Here is a 14,984-nt window from a genome sequence, read left to right as displayed (position 1 = left end):
AATATAGATAAATTATAAATCACTTTCAATCATAACTTCTGATATATCCCTAAGGATAAACAACCTTTTGTTTATGGAATTGATTTGGTACAGGTATTTCTTCTAACCAAACACTATAAAGATATTTGTTCACGTAATTTATTTCATGAATTTTTAAGATGATATAATACCAGCCCTGTCCTCTGAGGCTAAATCCTGCCACCAGTAACATGATTTTCTTAGTTACTTTTCTCTTGTTGCTGAGACAAAATACCTGACACCCAAAGTCCAAAGGTCAGAGGTTTTTAGCTCACAGTTTGTAGAAATTTCAGTCCATGATCTGCTGGCTCCATTGAGAGGGGCATAGCAGACAGGCATTGCAGAGGAAAAACAGTTCATGGTGGGCAGAAGACAACAGAAACAAGTACTGGATTAGACAAGCCTCTTTCTGTCCCTTCTACTGTATCCAGGCTACTGGAATTATGGCAGTGCCAAACCAATCAGCGGACTGATTCTATTAAACACCTATAAGCCTTGCATTGCACACTCTAGATGCAGCCTCCTCTGAAAAAAGCCCCCCACCCCATGACTGCAGAAGGTTTTGGGGTGACATCTAGAAGCAAGCTATACCAATGTCCCCATACTCCTTTCATGTCATTTATGTGAATTCATTACTTTTTGTCCAAATTGCACACATTGTTCCAAAGTAACTTCTTTTCCATTCTGATGAACACTTTCTCTATTAATTTTCTTGTTACCCTACAGTGCTTCAGGAAGCATCCTTCCATGTGTTTCTTTGTGCACCTATATTCATGCTGCCCAAGATTAAACGATGAAAAGTGTAATTTATTGTCAAAAGGAAATTCATTCATCTATTTAATTTTATAATATTCAGATATCCTGTTAAAATGGTTGAAGAAGTTTACTTTTCACAAGCAGTATTTAATAAGGGAAAGGTTTGGGCCAGGAATGTAGCTCAGTGGCACAGAACCTGTTTGGCAAACACATGACCCTGAGTTTGATTTCCAGTACCAAAAAAATAAAATAAAAATAAAGTAAAATAGAAAAGACTTATACAATCTGATGAAAATCTAGTGTATCATGGAATATCAATTATTCCTTCCCACTTATATCACTTTTTAAGATTATGAAGCTTCGTACTTTTTCAGGCTTGGGTTCTTTGACATTTGGTTTCTAGTGATGCTTATCAACTTCTAAATGTTTATCACTTTTGTGTATTTCTAGTTCTATGAATAACCTGCTCAATATAGGCATTTTTCAGTTTGCCTGTATTTCAGTTGGTTTAGAAGTCTCTTACTAAGTAAAATTTTAAGAGTTTTAAGATATATTCTGGGGGCTGGTGAGATGGCTCAGTGGTCTAAAGCACCTACCTAAAGCAAGCTTAACAAAGCACAGAGACCACTGTTCAATCCCCCGGCCCCACATGCCAGCCAGCCACGCCCCCCTGGTGGGCTGAGCTGGCCACACACAAACACACACACACACACACAAATAAAAATAAATTAAAAAAAAAAAGATATATTCTGACTTTTAGTCCTTTTTGGTTTTAAATAATGAAAACCTATCCCACTTAAAGTATACCACATGAGAGCTGGCCAAATAGCTCAGTGGATTAAAGCACCTTCAAGCAGGCACAGAGGTAGGGGGTTCAATCCGCCCCTGCCCCGGCGGGGGGGGGGGCACTGAGATGGCAAGTAAGACTGGGCGTGGTGGAGCGCGCCTGTAATCCCAGTTCTTGGGAGGCTGTAAACAAGTGGATCACTACGAGTCTGATCTAGTAGTGAGACCCTGAACACCCTGTAGACCTTTCCCTAAAATACAAAAAATAAAAATTAAAAAATAAAGTATACCACATGAATTGTTTTTCTTGGGAGGATTTTTCTTTTTGTATCACTTGTCTTACTGGTATTTTCTTTATATATAAAAATTTGGTCTTTTTCATATACTATTTCCAATTTGTGTCTCTAAGAAGACATGGCCTATCCCAAGTTTCTAACAATATTTTGCTCACATTCTTTTGAATAGATTTTAAAATAATTTAGTAATCTTAAGTTTTCAGTTCACTAGATAAGGGTGATGATATGTGTTTGTGGCGGTGGTGGTAGAGATTCATGCTGTTTGCAGTTAATCTCTGATTTTTAAAAATTAGAGTTAATAAACTTAGTTTAAAGAATTTGTATTTTTTGAAGGTATTGAGTTATCCTTTGTAGAAAAATTTTACAAAATCAATTTTATTAACCTTCCCACCATGTTAAATATAATCCTTGCATCTACATATAAATTCTTTCAATTAAAACATAAAATTTTTTTCAGCTAAATGTATAACACTTTGTATATGTAACATATACAGAAGTAAAAAGAGGAATTGTTTTTCTTATAAGAATTCTAGGGCAGCACTCATAGTTTATGATGTCATTTCACAAATTTATTTAAATCCCACCTATCATTATGGTATTCCATTTTTAGTAGATATTTTTCTTCCTTATGGCTACCGCTTGTTCTTGAGAAAGTTTTGTTTTGAGTTTTTACTTATGGTCCCATGCTATCCACGAAGAGGGAAGTGTGACACTTTGGTGCCTCTATGCAGAAGAGTGAGTACACTGAGGTATACCCAGCAGTCATCGCATAGGTCTCTCTGGCTAACTCCATGTCTAGTAGCTGCCCCTACATACTGGTGTGGTGCTAAGCAGAGACAATTTGTGGAGAGACTTCTTGGATGATCTTCAACCTATGCATGTTATGCGCAGTTTGTGGCAGACGAAATGAAATCTCTCAAGGACAGTGTGTAGAGAGCAAACAGCTCAGGGCCTAGAACCAATGCCAATTATGAAAGATGAGCAGAGGAAAAGGAGCCTGCACAGGAAATAGAAAACAGCCAGCCAAGGAGATTGGGGGAAAAAATAGGAGACTTTAGAATCATAGTTCAGCAAGTATTTCAAGAAGGGCCATGAATCAAACATATCAAGAATTGCAGAAAGTGTATGGAATCACACACTTTTTCACAGCATCCAAAATTGCCTGAATGTTCCTCTTTTCTTCCTGCTATGGTATGATATAGATAAGACAGCACCTCTCCATGACCCCTGATCCATGGCTGATCTTCCATTAATCTGCCAGTGGCCCTCATTCACTTCCCTTTCATAGTTTTTCAGGAAATCTAAAGAAAACATCCTAACAGAATTTTTTAAGGAGTCTAAGTTCATTACCCAGACTGACACTTTCTGTGAGCCGTATTTTCCAGAATGACCAACTCCTTGAGACAGGTCCAAGGATCAGTCTCCCCCAGGGCCAGGCAGAGGACATCATTCCTTTGCAGTATTCTGTTTTCTTTCTAAAACATTCAGTTCAATACAAAACAACAGAGAAGAAAAAAAAAAAAAGAAGAAGAAGAAGAAAAAAAAAAAAAAAGAAGAAGAAGAAGGGGGGAAAAAAGCCCTTATCTGCACAGTTGTGATGAATAGACTTGATTGGGCTTGCACACAGCAGGCAGGTGATGGCCATTGCCTGTCTATTTCAGGACTAAACTTTAGGCTGGCCACAGGTGTTTTTCCTTTTTTAGATCCTCGGCCCTGCCATCATTAAGTTTGCCTGAGGCAGCAGACAGCTTCTGAGAAACCAAAAGATAGGGGGAGGCAGGGTGTAGAGACAATCCAGCTGACATTTTAAGCAGGAAATGCAACCATCTGAATGTAAAGAAGATAAACCCTGTCTCTACACAGACTGTTCACTCAGGGGAAGTTGAGGTAAACTGTGGAAGGATTTAGAGATAGAGACAAACAGCATGTATGCTTCAGCCGTCATCCTTGTGTTTGCCTTCTTAGTGGTGCCTTTCCTTTTGTGAGAAAGACTGAAAAAAGACAAAAGTGAAGTTTAAAGTTCTGTAATTTCCTGTGTTGAATTTAATAATTAATTTTAACTGTGTGCTGCATCTACCACCATAAATATAAAGCAATTATAAATAGTGTGTGGACTTTGTGGTGACTCTCCTTAATGTAGGTAGACTATGTGACTCTCTGTGAAGTACATGTCTAAGATATTCTAGAACATTCCTTAAGCCCTCCTCCCAACTTGTATCTCTAGTAATGTCTCACTTACAAACTGTTGGTCTGAATTTCTTCCACAAGGAGTAAATAGTTCAAATATGAGTTTGGGCTTGACACTCAAGTTCCTCAGAAAGTGAATACATTTAATTTACCTGTGAATATAAATTAATGAAATGGTAGCTTGAGATCATGTGTTGCCACAAGGCCATTGTTGGAGTTACGTAGAAAGAATTAGAAAGGGAGAAGTGATGAGTGTGAAGACAGTACCACTGAGGCTTTTCATATGGGTTTGGTTTTTCTTTTTGCTTTTCCCTGATGAGTATATAAACTGTATCTTGGAGTGTATATGAGTAAATATATGCAAAATGCAGATTGTATTTCTGCACTTGAAGGATTTCAAATCATAAGAGGAAAAATTATGTGAAATAAAGTGAACATCATCGCTTACATAATTTTTAAACATAACTTAAAAGTACAGATTCATAGATTTTTAAACTATAGGGATTTAAAATATAGGGATTTTAAGGAAAATTAATGACTTGGTCTGCTTGTTTTTTTTTTTTTTTCTTTTAAACAGAATAGATGGAGTCTTCCCTAGTTGTTGGAAGTTGATTTCTATAAAAGATTACAGAATCTTTTATTTAAGATAACCTTAAATTTTTAGGAAAGCTCAGTCACTTATTTTGTAATCAAAATGTAATTTAAAATTTTTTTAAAAAAAATCATGCATTTTGCCATTCCTAGGATTGCAGGGAGGAAAAGGATGCCTTATAGTAGAACAAATACTTTTCAAAGTTCAAACCAGTAAACCTGCAGTGCTGCCAAACTCAGAGCTAAGAGATTTATTTTCCGGGTCCTGTTCTAAGCTGCAAGCTAGTCTTGTCTTTCAGTTATCACATAAAACCATCCTTGTAGCTCCAGAGAAAGAATCAATTTTTTTTTCCCTAAGTGAGCCAAAGACATTCTGGCAACCACTTTCTAACTGACTACAAAGACTGTTATTTCTCAGTCTCCTCCTTCTACCCATTCACAATGGTGAGCTGGTTTTGTATCGCACACTCATTCCTCTTAGCAAAGGAATAGGTGGTATTAACATAATTGTGTATATTTGCATGTGCTGTTTCTTTTGCGGGGATAACGCTTCCAGGGGGACTTCAGAAATGTAGATTGTGTAATCTCTGAGATGCTGCTCAAGGTTCTCCACATTCGAAATCTGGGATGGGTTTCCTCAACCTGGAATTACTTAAGGATGCTCCAGGGGCTGCCTGATTGCTGTTGGGCTGCCGAAAACATGGTGCAGAGTATCTGGACGTGAGTGTAAATCATTGCTTGGAGGAGCTAATGATGATAAACAGTCATCAACTTTGAGTTTCATCCCAGAATCTGTGTCCTGTGCTAATGGATAATGGAGAAGGATTAGACAGTGCAAGTATGTGTTCCAATGGGCACAAAAAGTCCTGGCCTACTAGGAGCAAATGCTCTCTTCTTGCTGTTCATCACTATGATGCTTTCAAGGATCAACAGTTGCAGACATTTTTTTTTTTGAGTTTTAAATGCCCCTGTGTATTGATGAGTCATAAAAGTATAAAATCCAGTTGCTTTGGGTAGATTAAGAATAAAAGTAAAATGAAAGAAATCATGATTATAAATCAACTCTCTCTTGTGGTTGACATAATATTTGGGATACAGAAGCAAAGCAATGTCCCTATTTCCAGCTCTCCACGAACTATTTTACGAAAGTATAATCTTTATGATGGTGGTTTTCAGTGATACTAATAGGAAGAAGTCTCAAGATTATGAACAAATCAGTCATGCTTATTCATTAGACATGGTCAGAAGCTGAGCTATTGAAAGAAAAGCAACACTCTATCAAGAGCACCCCAAGTGAGAGCAGGGAAGGTCCTGCTTGCCTTTGAGGACACTGAGGTTTACAGGGAGCCCAAACAGAAACAATGAGTGTGGGATAGAAATGGTATATTCTTTAACAGTCCTGAAAGAGCTGTACACGTAGTGAGGCCACTGAGACATTGTAAATCAGGGAAGGCTTCCTTGCAGAAGTGGCTGCAAGATTAGGACTTTCAAAGACTGGTAAAATTTGAATAGGAGGAGATGGGACAGTAAGAATTCCAGGAGGAAAGATAATGCAAAAAGCTTAGAAAATCAGGTAGGAAGACAGATAGTCTCATGCTAGAAGAGGGAAATTCATTTCAACTGAATTTTTATTAATTAATTCATTATTTGATTGTTAGAGTGCTTAGCAAAATATATTGGGTTTTTTTTGTTTTGTTTTGTTTTGTTGTTTTTTCTGTATTTAGGACAGGGTCTACAGGGTCTACAGGGTCTCACTGTAGACGTAAATTGGACGCGTAGTGATTCTCTGTTTTCAGTTTCCCAAGCACTGGCATTACAGATGCAGGCCACCATGTCCAGTCTCAATCGCCGTCTCAGCGCGCCCTGGGGGCAGGGCTGGCATGGCAAGCAGGGACAAAATGTATTGTTGCAAGAGTATTTTCACCTACTTCATGTATAAGATTAATTATCAGAGGAGAAAGCAAGTGGTTATGGGAAGGACCAAAGGCCTTGCAGAGCACTGACCTCAGCACTGCTTCAGAAGCTGGTTAGGAAAAGGAGGATAAGCATTTGCTCAGATGGAGCAACTCACAGAAACTCTACACAGAAATAAGTTTGATGAGTGAGTGGTTGGATCCAATTTTTGACTTCTGGATTTTATTATCAGTGTTCATTTCAGGAAGATGCATATGTGTTTTAGTTTTCTTTCTATTTATATCCCTCAGATTGTTTTCATACTAACATGTAATATTTTTCAAGATTCAGCAAGCAATGCTGCCTCCTCCCTGAAGCTTTTTTTCCTCTATACTTTTCTACAAGTGTTTGTCTTACCATTTATCAGACACCAACATACATAATCTTTTTTTTTAGCCTATTTGTTCCACCCCTAGTCCAAGGAAGTATTCTGAAATAATGTTGATGATTGACAGGGAAAATAATAAATAAAGAATAATTGATTCAATGAATATGTTTTAAAATTGCTAGAGTGTTTGCTGTTTTACTATGAGCCATATGTATGTTGGCTCTATTTTCCTTTGTGTCTTTAACTGTTGATTTGAATGATTAAGGAAATAGATATCTGCAAAGTCTGCAATATTGGTCATCCCACCTATGATTTTGGGCTTTAAAGTCAATATCCTGAATATGTGACTCAAGTGTAATACCTTAGTCTGCAAAGGCCGAACAAAAATGACTATCTCCTTACCAGGCTTGATCTTTTGATGTGTAGGGTGGGGAGAAAGGGGACATTAGTTGTCCTAGAAATTGTGCTCTGTGCAGCATCAGGATCATGTCTGAGTCTGCCACCAGGAATTCTCATTCACTCTGTATCTCAAATGCCCATCCTCCTCTCACCCTCTCCACATGTAGTTTTTGTGACCACCGTGATTCTTGGCATCTTCCTGACTCTTAATAATGCTGACTGTCTACAATTCCTTCCTCTATCTTTTGAGTATCTTTTTTATAGTAGCCTATAAACTACCTCATTAATCAGATAGTGTAAAATCCAATTAGAGGCATTAGAATCCAGAAATACAAGTGTTAAGGAATGTATTTCTTGATTGACAAGGAAGCCAAATAAACCCATCTATTTAGAATCTTAGCAACAATTAGCTGCCTTAGTTTCATTTATTGTGACATAAAAAATCTGGTTTATTGAGAGTTCTATTGAAGAAGATTTCTATGATATGCACCATGAGAGAATATCTTCAAACTAAAATGATTGTTTTGCTGTAATAAATTGAACCATATGTACACTATGTTATTCAATCTTTTTTCTTCAAGGCATAAATTGATATTAAAGAACATTTAAGTCATAACACATGGTTATCCAGGCATGAACGAGGCAATAACCCATATAAGTTGTCAAGGTGAATCCAAAGCATTTATTAGAGGTTTGTGTTGTTTTTGAAAAGTGCATGGTTGGATAAACATGGATTAGTGCTATTATGCTGCTACGATGACTCAAGTGTGTTTTTACAGTGTCAGTAATTTTTATGTTTAAAAATCACTGGTGCAGTATATTAGCTATAATTTATGTTTATCATCTTGTGTACTCTAATAGGTTTCAACAAACCATTTAACACTTCAGCTTGTGCATATACATTACTTAATAGGTATTTATCTTAAAAAAAGAGATACTTAACGGGACTTTCAAAGCTTGCAACTGCATGCTAAGAGAGAATACTGCAGTGTGTCACATTAACTTTCTTTTTCCTGTTTGCAGTTAACTTTGAACAGTCTGGCCACTTACTTCTTTGTTTGATGCACCTCAGAATAGCACAAGAAGAATACAGTACATGAATGTCCTTGTCAGGAGGAATAACACCAACTTCTCCCAACACTGAGTGCCCGTCACACTTACTAAGTAGGGTGGCTACACGATATAGCCAGCACAGCTAAAAATATGACAAAGGTCCAGTGATCAGTTACCACATTGTGGTGCCCTTTGGGTTTATTTCAGAGTAGCTATATCTGTGAGGCTTCTCACAGACAGTGTGACCCGGGCCCCTTTCTTTGGAGAGGCTTGGAGAGAAACACAGGGGTGAATGGAGGGGAGGAGGCACTGGAAAGGAGCCGGGAGGGACTTCCTAGTCACAGGAGGTTTGTTGCAGCAACACAAGAGAAGAACTTCATTTATCATGACACTATTGATTCCTCCAAATAGTGCTATGCTTATTGTTTTTGCATCAATGATGACCTATTTCTTTTTTGGATATTCTAGGTAGATGAATTACTGGAGTTTAGCCTCTTCATAAAAGGGATTGATTCATTTTAGAAACATCCCCCGAGCGGAGAATGTGGTGATAAGGTTTGTGCCTTTTTTTTTTTTTTCAGTTAACTACATTTTGACTTACTGACAGGAATGACAGAGATGGATTTGGAGGGAAAATACTCATGAAACTCTAGTTACTGCTCAAATAAATGATGCCACTTTATTCATTTTGTGAGATGGCTGAGTAAGGGTTGTTTGGAACCCTGAAATTATGAAGATACTGATCCACTCAGTAATAAATTTCTAGAAAGAGACTATAAATCTTTGAAGTCAATCAAGCACATCAGTTGGCTGAGTTAGCAAACAGGAAAGATTTATTATTCACTGGAGAAAAATTGGCCAAGATGGACCATTCAGTATTGTGAACTAACTCTGTTTCCCTGTGAAATGAGCCACGTCACTTTGACACCTATTCTGAGACTTCCCACTGTATCTTAATGATCCTCTCAGGATTAACAACTTTCACTAACAGAACCAAAATTGTTTCTTAAGTTCACACTACATCACTTTCATGATACTATCGAAATTATATACAAAATATTATGGACAATTCATATGAAAATGGATGTGATTGTGTTTTCCATGAAGAAAATTAGAGAGAAAACTCATTAGCAGTCTGCCTGAATATTTTCCATTTCAAAAGAATCAAGGAAGACAATGAGCTAGCCCAGAATGTTGGGTAGAACTTTGTACAATAACGTAGAATTTTCTGGAAGATTGTATCTTTTATATTCGAGCTTGCTAATACAATAGTTGGTAGCCACATGCAGTATTTGAGTAACCGATGTGTGGCTAGTACAATTGAAATTTTAATATATTTATTTTTAATACTAAAAATTACTTGTGGTTAATAATTACCATGTTGGAAAGTGCCAGGAAATTATCCTTGTAAGAAAAAAAATCCTGAAGAATTATTTCCTTGTGGGATTATTATTGGATTAAATAACAGAATTGATGGTTGTGGGGAGTCAACCCCAAGTGCTATCTTTTAAAAGTTGCTTTAGGGAAAATCAGAAAGCATAGGAAGGAAGAAGAAGCCCATATAGATTTTTCAAACATGAACAGCAAGAGGTTTTACTGAAAAAGCAAGATGTCCATAAATGAAAACTAATGGCAACATAAGCAGGTAAAGATGAAGCTAAATTTATGAGACATGAAGCACATGGAAACTTCTCTTTAAGATTATATTTAGAGAGCAGAGTGTATAGTTAGTAAGGCAATATTGAAGTAATTAAGTATTATTAATATTCTTATTTACCCTCTAAATAAGGATTATTTTGTAAGTAGAAAGTAAATATGTGTGTATACACACACACACACACACACACACACACTATATTTAAGTAATGATAGCTTGGTTCACAACTTAATTTATTCTACAATTTTGGAAAAGATGGCCACAGTCATGTTTGTTCCCTGATGAAGAGTTTGAAAAAAATAACAAAAAATTCTAAAAATGTGTCAATTTGGTTTGCAAACAGAAACATTTATGAAAATATATATTTAGAGATATGTGATTACCATATATGGTAAATATTTAAATTTGAAAAATTATATTACAGTAAAAGAGACATTTTCATTAATTCTCCTCAAAATACTTTCCATCCCTTCGATCACACTCACCCCATCATCGCTGCTACTTTCTGAAGCAGTTCTGGAATGCTCTTTCCTCAACGCCTTTCCCACATGTAATGAAAGATATGAGAATGCTGTTGCCAAGACCCAACCAAGACAAAGGACAATGATCCATAGAAACTCATAGAAAACATTATGGTGTGTTTACAAATACCTTATTCATCAGGTCTGGTACCCTGTGACTTCTATCTCTCCTGCGAGGTCAAAATGACTGTGAAAGGTAAATAAATTGATTAAGGATGTGAAGGTAACCACGACAGTGCAACTCGAAGTGCTTACACAAGAGGACTTCCAGAACTTCTTCAGAAAGTGACAAGAACAGTAAGACACGTGTTCAAAGCTAGGGGCAGAATTTTGAGGTGAATCAATAGAAACACTTTTTTTTTTTCCCTGTAACAATGTCTTTCTTATTTCAGCAAATGATAATTCCATTTCTGGCTACCCAAACTAGAACTATAGGACTTTATTCCAGTTTCTCCCTTTTCTCTTATCTCCAGTATGTAATTGGTAACAGGTCCTCTCTTATCTTTTACTGAGAATTCACATTGATCTTTTGAAAATTATTTAAGGGTTTGTGGGGTGAATATATATATGAATACCACATGCATATGTTGAAGACCGAACTCCAAGACATGAGGGGATTTGGAAGAGGGGCTTATGGGGAATAATTAGATCATGAGGCTGAAACTCTTGAACATGGATTATTGTCCTGAAAAGAAAAAACACATTTGTGTCAGCTGAGTTTCTGCTCCCTTTTAGGTGAGGTTACAAATAAATTGGCCCTCTGCAGAGCAGGAAGAAAACCTCCAGATGTTGGACCTGCCAAAATCATGACCCTGGACGTGACAGCTTCTAAAACAGAGAAATAAATGTTGTTACTTACAACACTGATGTGCTTTGTCTGAGTAGAGCAAACCAACTTTTGACTCAAGTTAGAGCTCAAATTTGGTAGCACACTGTCCATGACAATTTGTCCATCCCCGCTTGTCTTCAAATCCTGCAAGATGTAAAGTTATGTTTATCTTCTATTTTTGCTGAGTCCTCACATCCCCTTTACTGGCTCATTTTTGTGCATATTGTACATACCGTTTCTAAAATTTCCTTACCATTTTGCTCTTCCTTTAATACTCACTTCAGGATCTCTTCCTCTTGAAATTCTTCTCCATCACATCCCATGCCCCTGTAAAAAAGTCATCTGATTGTCTTTTTCGACACTCAGACTGTAGTAGTTATGACACTAATTTTGATTTTTTATTAGCTTACTTCTCCAATAGACTGGAACTGAATGGAATAAGACAGATGCCTGTCTGTCCTTAAGTCTCCACTACGCTGTGGCAGCTGACACTCAGAAGGGAATTCCTGGATGTTGAATGAATGAATGAATGAATGAATGAGCGAGTGAGTGAATGAAGACATGGCCATGTTCAAAGTGTGTATAGCTGCTTGAGCTCTGCCATGGCTTGGATATTCCTGGCAGAAATTACAAAAGGTGAAGTGTCCACAAATTGGAAAAATTAAATACTCTTCTATTTCATATTTATCTAATGACCTAAAACTATTTTTTATCCTGCCATATCATTAGGAAGAATTATTTAAGGTCACTAATTTAGCATTTAACAATCCTAAATATATGAATTCATAACAAGGATTTGGGGGCTGTTAATTTATATAAATATTGTCATTTTTCTCTTTTATTTTTAAAGAGAATGCAAAAATAGTAAAAAAAATCATGAAAACAACAAAATGATAGGAATTCAACAATGATTGTTACGTTGTGTATTATTGTCTTCAAATTAGTTTTTCAGATTAGCAGATTGGTCAAGAAATTTAAAAAATATATGAAAGGAGAAAAAAAAATTAAGTATTAACTTCTCCTTTCAATAGACCAGCAGAAATCAGCAGTACAATTTTCTGTGCTATCCTATGTATATACATATATGTTTTCCCTTCCTTCTCTTTCTTTTCTCTTTTCCCTCATTCCAGTTGTTCTTTCTCTTTTGACAGTGTTTCCCTTTCACAGTATCTATTGTGCCCTTCAGATTCTGTTACTCTTTCAAGCTCTGGTACTAGGGAGACAATATGATGTTTACACACGTGAGTCTGATTTATTTCACTTCTGATCGTGGCTCTAGTTGCATCCATTTACCTGTAAAAATCTCAAGCCATGTTTCAACATTTTTGATACCTGAGATATTTTCAGAATTTTAAAATATTTTCTCATGTTATAAGTATTTCTTAATTGCAAATAACTATTCATATATAGACCTGATTTTGTGTGCACCATTTTGTTTTCTTTTGCTTATAAAGTACCTCCAGAAATGTGTAAGCCTGGTTTTAAAAAAGAAAGTCAAAGTATTAACTTTCTTTAAGTGCAAAATGTAGAATAAGAATTTCTATTGTTTGGAAAAATACAAAAATTTAGCATTTGTTATAAATTTGGGCATATTCATTGAACTTCCTCTATGCCCATATCTGTAGTACAAAATGAAAAAGTCAGACTAGAATATCTGAAAGCTCTGAATTCTATTATTTCCTTAAGCTTAACAGTCATCAAGAGCTGTGTAATGGGCTGGCTTGTTCACACCTGTGGCACACGTAGTGCTGCTCTGGGAGTCCTAGACTGGTAACATTAGAAACACACCTGCTCACAGCCTTTGAATCACTCAGTCAGGTACCAGGGAAAAAGAAAGGCAGGCCAGGGCTTACCAGATAGCTCAGTGGAGTAAGGTACCTGCTTAGTCAGATGTAGGGACCAGGGTTCGATCTCCAGTGTGCTAAGCCAGCCCTGACCCCCTGGGCGATTGAGACTGTTATCCCAGCACTTGGAAGGCTGAAAACAGGAGGATCACTATGCACACCTGTTATCCCAGCACTTGGAAGGCTGAAAACAGGAGGATCACTATGAGTACGATTTATGTAGTGAGACCCTGTAGACCTTGTACTAAATACATTAAGAAGGAAAGCAAGCAAGCAAGCAGGCAGGCCATTAGAGCAAAGGGTGATAGAAACATTGTTAATTCCGGTGGGGAAAAAAAATGAACTATGGTCAGTATAATGGATGTGTTAGCTTTTACTAAAAAGCTTAATTTATTAACTCATCAGCAATTCATTTAACTATAACTCAAGAATTAAGTTAGAAAGGAGAGTACAAAAATGAACAAAGCCCATGCCTTCTCCTAATGGTTATACAAAATAGATAGTAGGACAGATAAGCATAACTAGGTTCAAAATAGCCCATCTGGAAAGGGCAATGGAAAGGAGGACAAATGAATGTACTGAATATGGTCAAATAAAAAAATAATACATAAAGGGGTTAGGGAGATAGCTCAGTGGTCTAAGTACCTGCTTGGCAAGTGCAAGGACCCAGGTTTGATCCCTGCCTGGTACTGCATGCATGTTAGCCCCATGCAGTGCAGCAAGACCCTGTACCAGATAAATAAATAAATTTTAAAAAGAAGTAAGACATGGTCTCAAGCCTATGTGATTTAATGTTCCCATAGATTTTATTATATTTTAGTATAATTACTATCAATATTATGACTGCATGAGGCTTAAGTTTTCCTTTTTGAAATACCTTTGTTGGGATCAACACAGTATTCAAAAGTTTTAATTTTTACAAATTATAAGTATACACAAAAACAGAGAAGATAGCACAATGTCCAAAATATAATGTCTAGCATTCTTCTTTAATCCATCTTCTCATTCTTCAAATCCCAGGTTTTTCATTCCTTTAACTGTGAGAGATAAAACTTCTTAATATTATCACACTGAAGAATATTGCACCAATTCCTTATTATTGTTTACCAACGTTTCACATTCTTAAATTTTTTCAAAAGAATGTCTCTCATTTTTTTCAATCTTTTTGCTCAAATCAGGATCTAAGCATGATCCACACATTTAAAATATCTTCTCAAAAAAATAATTCGAATATATTTTCTTGCTATAAAGAAACTTGACACTCTCAACACTAAAGTCATAAAAGTGGTTCATGGTCAATATTCTTGTTCATTTTTTTTTATTATTTATTTTAAAACCAGCCTGGGGTCAGATTGTGACTCTGCAAAGTTTTGCTTCATGGGCTTGAGCTTAACCTCTAGCTTAAGATCTTTCATCTGTAAAACAATGAAAAAGGATCTGTCTTGTGGAATCAGTCCTAAAGTTGAATTGCATTGTCTAGTATTACTGTCTGCTACAGGCAAACCTCACAGAAAGGTCTGTTAAATAAACAAAAAATGCATAATATTAGCTTGTGCCTATGGCACATCATACATGAATGAATTACCTAGGGATGGAAAGAAGATTTATTCTTAGCCCAAAAATTATATTTGTAGTATACGTCCTACAGAATCATGCAGAGTACACACACAGACCTGCATATACATACATATTGTACACTTTTGTATTAGAAATGGTGTAACAAAATTGATAAACCAGATAGTAGAAAACTGTAGAGACTAAGAAGC

This window comes from Octodon degus, unplaced genomic scaffold (genome assembly GCF_000260255.1).
Source record: "Octodon degus isolate 3935 unplaced genomic scaffold, OctDeg1.0 scaffold00043, whole genome shotgun sequence".
NCBI classification, from domain to species: Eukaryota; Metazoa; Chordata; class Mammalia; order Rodentia; family Octodontidae; genus Octodon; species Octodon degus.
The sequence above is the reverse complement of the archived record's forward strand: the minus strand, read 5'-3'. Positions refer to the sequence as shown.